Source organism: Phaethon aethereus (assembly GCF_964289735.1).
Source record: "Phaethon aethereus genome assembly, chromosome: 4".
In the NCBI taxonomy this organism is placed as follows: Eukaryota; Metazoa; Chordata; class Aves; order Phaethontiformes; family Phaethontidae; genus Phaethon; species Phaethon aethereus.
Genome location: NC_138578.1, coordinates 41,618,782 through 41,626,753, shown reverse-complemented (window position 1 = coordinate 41,626,753; position 7,972 = coordinate 41,618,782). Strand labels below are relative to the sequence as shown.

Genomic DNA, 7,972 nt, shown 5'->3' with positions numbered 1-7,972 from the left:
TTTAGGCTCTGCATTATCTCATTGAATAACCCATTGGCAGGAGAGCCATACGAACGAAGGACCTTTTCTGGTAATCTCACTTTTATCAGGTGCAAATTAATTTAGATTTCTTAATCTATGCCCTTGATATTAACATCTCAATTTTCTCTCATTTTTTGTTTCTTCCATACTTCATGAAAGTCTAAGACTGCACGATAGACAAACAGCTGCTTCAATATATTTTGCTTCATTTCCCTTAGCTACTAGGTAATGTTCTTGACTGAATTTGATGGACCACAATGTTTAAGAACCTCTGTTGTTTTTTGGACAACCTCAGAACACCATCTTTTGTTTTGTTTTTCTTTTTTTTTTCAGTTTACAGGGTCTTTTGCATGAAATATTAAGATTCTGGTATTAAATTTTAACTGAAGATATAGTCAATTCTCTTCTTAACATGAAGCATAAATTACTATTTTGCCTGTAAGCAAATAACTTTTACAAAATTGAACACTCAATCTATCTCCATTTATATTCTCCTTTTGCTCTTCCACATTTCATTACAGATCTCTTCCTATTATTTACTGCTTTTTGCTCTCCATACCATTTACCTTTCACCTTTTTACTCTCCATACCATTTACCTTTCACCTTTTTACTCTGCTTTTCATCATTTTTCCCGCTAATATATTTTTCTTCACTCCTCCATTGTTCATTTCCTTTCATATATTTCTACTTTCTTTTCTATTTTTTTTTTGGCCATTGTCAATCAGTTTAAACACATCTTACATTAATTTTCTATCAATCAGTCATGCATTATGTACCAGCAATACATTTCCACTTTCTCCAGATAGATAGTCTGACATTCTTTCAACTTCGGGGGGGGTGGGGTGGTGGAGGAACAGTTCTCCAACAAGATTACTGTTATTTCCCTGTTGTCTTAGTTTATGAGAACCAGTTGATCAATTTTATCCCGTGGTTTCTATGTGTGGATCCAGATGAATGTTGTTGCTACCAGTTCATTTTCAGATTTAGGAACATAGTGATAATGGTCTAGAAAAGACTGTCTTCCACAGTCACAAACAGTAGGTGTTTGATCAAGAACATTGGTGTAGTGGTTCATTGTTTTCCAGAAGCACTTCAAAAGTAGATATTATTCCATAAAAATCACAGGGGTTATTGAGGACTGGACCATACCTCAACTATAAAAGGAAAACAAAACACCAGAGCCTGCCCCCTCAAAAAACCCACAAACCCCAATGCTCCATTCCTGTCTGAACTGAGAAAATGTTCTTTCCTGACTGCAGATTTATTGATAATTTTATCACTGAACGTTAGTGACAGCAGAGCTTGTGTGATAACTCACCTCTTTAATTAATGTAGCTAGAATCCAGAGCAAATAAAGATATAAGACAATTTCTCATTTCTTCAGTTGAGTAAACATGTTATTTTCAAAAATTTACAGTATAATGTTAATCTTTATTTTCGTTACTCAATTACTACTCAGTTACTGCTCAAAAACACCACTGTTTGTTTGAATTTTCTGTATCAGAACCTGGTCTTAATTTTGCAAGGAGCCAAAGGCAATTTTTTAGCTTATTTTTGAATTGTGAATTTCAGCTGCAACTAGGTAACTTGGTTTTTTGTTTGCACTGTAGAAGAGGGTTTTTTTTATTAAGAAAACAATGCTTTGTTTATAACTTTTAAAATGTAAGACATCTATAAATATATGGCAAGTGGCACCAAAAGTCCTTGAGGGACATATATTAAATTGGACTTATTGTACTGGAGTGGCTTTATTCTTGTTTAGCATTGTACAAGCTGCAACTACTAAGTGTTCCTTCACAATGAACTTCAAGCATCTCCAGAGGTCAAGAACAATCTTGCTTTTAAATGGAAGAAAAGAGAATGACACTTCATTGGTTGTAACTTCAAAATTTATTTATTTAGTTTTACTTTTTATAAAATGTGTTGACATAGTATTTCTGTACTGAGTACTTATAGCTTGAAATCAGCACTAAGGTTTCCTGCCCTTGACCTATTTTAAGCAGTGGTGTATAGTATTCTTTATAATTTCTTTTTTCTACATAAAATGACAACGGTGCTATGCTGTATCAGGATAGAAGGTACAGAAGTGGGAAAGCTTTAATTTTTTCTGCTTGTTTGTCATGCAGCAATAAGCACAATTTCTGATGAATATGGGAAAGCTCTGACACTGACCTGTAGTCTAAATCTTCAACTCATGCAATATTACAAGTCGTATTACAAAAATAGCAAAGTCCATTATCTATATACAGTAGTTAATTGGTATTGAAATTAATAAGCTGCCTTCTAAAATGAAATAAATACCAAAAAAAATTAATTAGAGAGATATAGACACCTTAAGATTGGCTTTACCTTAATGGTTAGGCTGATCATGAACCTGAGGGGCGCAGATTCATGCTTGCCTGAACAGAAAGAATGTTTTTTTTCCATGCCTTGGAGGTGAACAGTGTAAGAATAAGATACAATAGTTGCAATTTTTTCATGTTTTAACAAAGGAAATTGAGATTAGACATAAGAAAACACACTTCACAGTGAGAGTGGTTAAGTACTGGGACAACTTGCCCAGACAGGCTGCAGAATCTCCCTTGCTAAAGGTTTTCAAAACTTGACCGTCTGAAGCCCTGAACAACCTTTGACGTCAGTCCTCCTAAGCAGAAGCTTGGACTAGATGACATTAAGGGGTCCCTATCAGCCTAAACTATTCTGTGACTCTCTCTCTAACATTCAGAGCCTTTACACAGACCATGGGAAATCCAAGTTCAAATTCACACTCTGTCCAAGTTAAAGGAGAGGTCGGAGTCAGGGGATCCCATATTCCATTGAATGCCAATTCCACAATGTGCTTGAAGTCAATTTCTTTGTTTCTTGACCCCAACATTACCAAAGTTATTATCAGTTGAACAGCTGTGAACAGAAACATTGTTGGAGACATTCCTTAATTAGCCTCGTTCTGCATTAAATTCCTATTTAGCTGAATCTACTTATCTGTCAGTTGTTTTCTGATTTTCAAGATTCCTTCTTGAGATACTTAATTTTCTTGCACTATCAATCAGGCCAGACCACCTAAGACAATGCAACAAATGCCACCCTGGGTCCAACCCCAGATTTCACCCAGTCATCTTCACCATGAACTTCCTTGGGAGAGTCTAGTGGTCCATGTTTGATACGTCATGTTCTTATTTCTCAGAAGGCATTTGTATTTGTTACAATACATCCTCCCCCCCTCCCCTTTTAGCCGTTTGTTTTCACTTGCAGCTTTGCCTCAGGAGATCTAAAAAAGAACCTAAGACACTTTATTAATTTTCCATGTGTGGTACCGGTGCGTTTGTTCCACCATTACCTGGAAAGGATGAGAACTGGTGTTGACTTGTACAATCAGAAATACTTATTTCATTCTGTGTGATGCTGTGTGATGTGCCTGGCTGTGATATTGAGGGCAGCATCATGCTTTTTATTTTCTAGCATTGGGATTGCTTGAAGAATCAGATGCAGAGTTAGTATCCTAACGTGTAGGACTACCACAGTTACTTTCACTCTGCAAGTAGCTGGGTGCAAAGTAGGTAGAGGTGAATGCATCTTTCCAGATGGTGTAAACAAGCAGAGCAACTGTCTTTGGCTGAACTTTTAGGTGTCTGGACCCAGTCCTGCTCTGCTCGGGAGGTAAGCGCCTCCCTTCGTATACCCCACTGTTAACATGGGCACAGGTCACCCAAATGCTTTCTCACAGCTTCAGGGCCAGGGCTGACTTGCAGCTAACCAGCTCCACTGGTACACAGCGCATCTGTACGTCTGTCTGTGAGCAGCCACGTCACCGCTTTCCCTCAGTGCCCGGGCACGTGGAGTGCTAAAGCACAGGCAACAGGCTGCTCTCCCAGAAGAGGTAAGGGCGTCTTTCTTCCCAGTGGTGAGAGAGATGAAGCTCTCGGTAACGAACTCTTTCTCGATCTTTCCTCTAGAGTGAGTCATTCATTACCAATAGATTATGCCAGGCACAGTCTAGATGATCGCAGTGATAAGGCACATCTATCCATGTATTCTGTCAGTGCCAATCCTTATTAGTGCCCATACTAGTATTATTTGGAGAGCTACAGGGACGCGTGAGACAATGTCAAACTCGTCCAAAGGTGCAGAAATAGGAAGTAAAATCATTTATCATTCCTCTGCTTTGTGAGACTTCCCTCTCCTCAAGCTGTTGGCTGAAGAGTCAGCAGGTGGGGAGAGGAAATAGACTGCCTGCTTTTCCTTACGCTGATTTATTTCTGTTCGCTGCCAACAAGACAATACATATAACGGATGTGCTCTTTAATCAGGCTGTTGTAAAATATGTAATTACAGCTACTAAGTGCACTTTTATGTCTGAATACATAAATGATTTCAGGATTGTTGGTGAAACTTCATGAGGGAGTAAGTTGGTTTCCGAAGTCTATATTTACACGTTTGGTTTTTCATAATCAGGAATACCTTCAAAGCTATATGCTTATTATAAATTTGCTTATTACAAAGAGCTGGATGATACATGTTACAAAATACCGTATATTAGCTGATGATTTTGCTTTCTTTTTAGTGTTAGACTTTTAAAAATCATTAATAATTCCAAAGAAGCAATAAAAACAAAGAAACGTTTTCTCAGTCTTTCATAAATAAAATGATTTAGGTATTTTCTTTCTGTACGTGGCCCACTGAATTACGTGTTATGCTAGGGATCACATTGAAATTATCAGAACATACTATTCATACTACATGCAACCATGTAGTTGCTTTTGACAAGCAAGTAAAAAATATTTCCTATGTCTCTTTGTGATCTGGTAGCAAACAGTGTGTATCTTTGTTGTGTGGAATTCAAGTGGCTTTGTGTTTCCTATTAGTCTTTGAACTTATGCTTCGCCTTCAGCTGTTCCCTAGATATTGTGGCCAAAAGAGATGTTTTGCACATAAGGAAGATGATGAAAAAATCTTTTCCATAAGCTAAGAAAAAATTGACTTCTTGTACACAAAGCAACTAAGTGAATGAGCTTTTCCTCTTGACTGTTATTTCTTATCTCTTTTCTTCCTTTTCTTCCTTTCCAAATCATCGTATGAAAGCAAGTGCAGAAAACGAGAGCACGGCTAAAGACAGTGGCCGGTTTTGTAGATAGCCCTTGTACAGCTACGAGGAAAGGAACACAACTCAGGAAGACTTCTGGCTTTCTCTAACACACAGAACTAGGGCTTGCTGTGTCTGTAGCCATAACATGGTGCTGTTGCAGAGGCATGCAAGCCTACGTCTGCATCACAGGACGCTGTAAAGCCTCTAGTGCTCTATTCCTGTAGAATCGAAGTTTTACCTGAATGTAGTACTTCATGAATTTGACTACGACTTTTAATAAGAAAGGCCAGTACAAAAGCTAACACTGAATTTCTAAGCTGTGTGATCCACATTGAATATAATCATTATTTCATTAATCAGAGACGGAGGTATCCAAAGAACAGGAAAACCACATAATATAAGCACTTGAAATGCAAAGATCATGGTGTGGCACTGCTCAAAGGCAAGATCTGCTCGCATACATCCACTCAAAAGGTCTTCTTTGGGCTGAGTGCTTCAAATTCTGGGGACCTTCTCAGGTTTGCTAGTAAGTGTGAGAACCAATTTGGCTTCTGTCCTTCATGCACAACTGCCTTGGACTAAGTACAAGTCAAGTACAGTGCAGAGGCACCTGAGTGGGGACTAATGTATCGTACAACACCCAAGCTAACTGCATACCACCGCTTGTGTCTCTGCATCACATTTTTCAATATTTTCCTTTCATGGAGCTCGAGATAACAAATTTGCAGTGAATATCACTAACTTGGGTCTTTGGGTTTGATTTCCCTAAGGTTCTGCACAGTGCAGAAGTGCTTAACCTTTTTCTGTACGTGAGGAGGCCTGGAAATGGTGGAGTACATTTGTTGCACCACACCTGCCCTAAGAAGCCCAGCAGATCTGAACTGTCTCTGCACTGAGCCAGCGCTTGAGTCCTCCCATCCAGGGCACAATTAATCCACCTGGATTTGATTATAAATGGTTAATCCCCTTGGATAAACCACAGATGATGTGGACTGACTAAGCCCCTACTGCATAAGAAATATCATTATTCATTTACTCAAATAGCAGCTCATGTGATCTAAAATAGAATAGCCTGTTTTAGCAGAAAAATAAACATCTAAAAAAATAAAATTGAATTGGGTTTTTATCTCAACCAAGGATTACATTTGGAAGGATTTTAAAAAGTGGATTTTAAAAGATTAATTTAAAATAATCTCTACAGTTCAATGGGATTTAAAATTTTATTGATTTATTTTAAAATATATTTAGAGTTATTTTAAAAAGTAATTTTCTTTCTTTTCCTGTTGCATAAAAAGTTACCTTCCAATTTGTATCATACCATTGGCTTAATGTTAGTTGATAGGTATTTAGTTTTCACTTTAATTAATATTGATTCATAATACCTTAAGTGCCAGTAACTTCAGTCCTACACCTAAATATACATGAATTGTAAGAACCCCAAAATACCAGGTTCTGACCTGAGCTTTGCTGTTTTCCATCTGATGGAATTTTAAATCCATCCTCCAAATACTGTTTTTATATCACTTTTTACACAGACAAAACTCAACAAGAAATCCTTTAAAACAAGTAAAACACTGCAGGAGAGTACATTCTATTGTTTTAGTGTTCCTGTTGTTATTTGAGGAAAACGAGCGAAAATATTTTGCACAAAGGTGTTCTTACGGTATTATTTGGTGATTACCCTCCTTGTGAGGTTAGAAACGTTCAAAAAATGCACTTAAAGATGATAGAAGTTGGAATAAAATGTAGGAAAGAATGTGCTGTAGGTCCTCTAAAGTCAGATTTCTTGAAGTATTTCTTCCAAATGTGTTAAATGCACTCGTGAAGTTGCTCTTTCCTGCTAGGTCTATACATTTCATTTGTTTCCCTCTGATTTCATAATGAAATGAGAGATATGGATCATTGAACAGATATAAAGGTGGTAAGTAGGTGGAATTTAGGTCTGAGATGGGTAACGGTATGGGGAGCGGTGATTGTTTTGTGGACAGTACAAAGGTATTTACATTACATTAATTCCGTATCCTCTGTATGGTAAGGAGGTCACTCCAGTTCCAAGTTGGTTGTTTAGCTTTTTTTCCTTTCTTTCTTTTATGCTTGATATTACGAAGAATGAAAATCCCTTTCTGGGTAAGGTCAGAATTATAACTGGAAAGAAAGCTATTAGATGAAATTAAATGTAATTTTTCTGGATGAACTCATCCATGGTGAGAAGAATCGGAAAATAGCTTTCTTCATACAGATTTTTCTTCTGAAAATAAAGGAATATGTGGATAATTCTTTAAGAAAACACACTTGGATGATCCAAAGTATCAGACCTGGCAGAATAATGAGATATTGTATTTTATTTCCTTTACATACTTTCCAGCTGAGCAGAGTGTCAATACAATACAAAAATTAAGTTCTTGATCAGTCCAGACAAGGTAATGGGAATCCTAGCCTACCAGGTTTTTTTTTTTACTGAAGAGTAAGAGAATTTCTCTGTCTTTATTTTTACAATAACTGAAAGGCCAACTAGATAGATACCTAGTATAGATTCCACTCATGTAAGCAGAAAACAGTCTATCCAATTTCAAGGTATTTCACAAATATGCTCTCCAGTCTCATGTATTTGTTATACGAATATATGATTTTTCTAATGCCAACTCTATAAGCAGATATCTCCATGTCATTAATATGATTTTCTGCTCACAGCTGTTACACTACAATACAGACCCGTTGGTTTTAGTGGGCTATTTCAATATTTACATAAACATCTTAATAAAATGACAATGGTGCCTAAGGTTTTTTCCTTGTTGTAAAAGGACACCAGAAACTCAATGAAGCCAAAACCCATTTACTGCAAAGCAACCCTTTCCTTTCTTTCCATC

At 37.1% G+C, this 7,972-nt stretch overlaps 1 long non-coding RNA gene across 1 annotated transcript; it reads right to left on the bottom strand.

Annotated features, from left to right (window-relative positions):
• Positions 1–362: 362 nt before the first annotated feature.
• On the bottom strand, positions 363–1,030 carry LOC309404566. Its single transcript, XR_014181501.1, has 2 exons — positions 626–1,030; positions 363–594 (listed from the first exon to the last, which is right to left on the bottom strand). It is a non-coding gene; the product is annotated as an uncharacterized lncRNA (long non-coding RNA).
• Between the last annotated feature and the right edge of the window lie 6,942 nt (positions 1,031–7,972).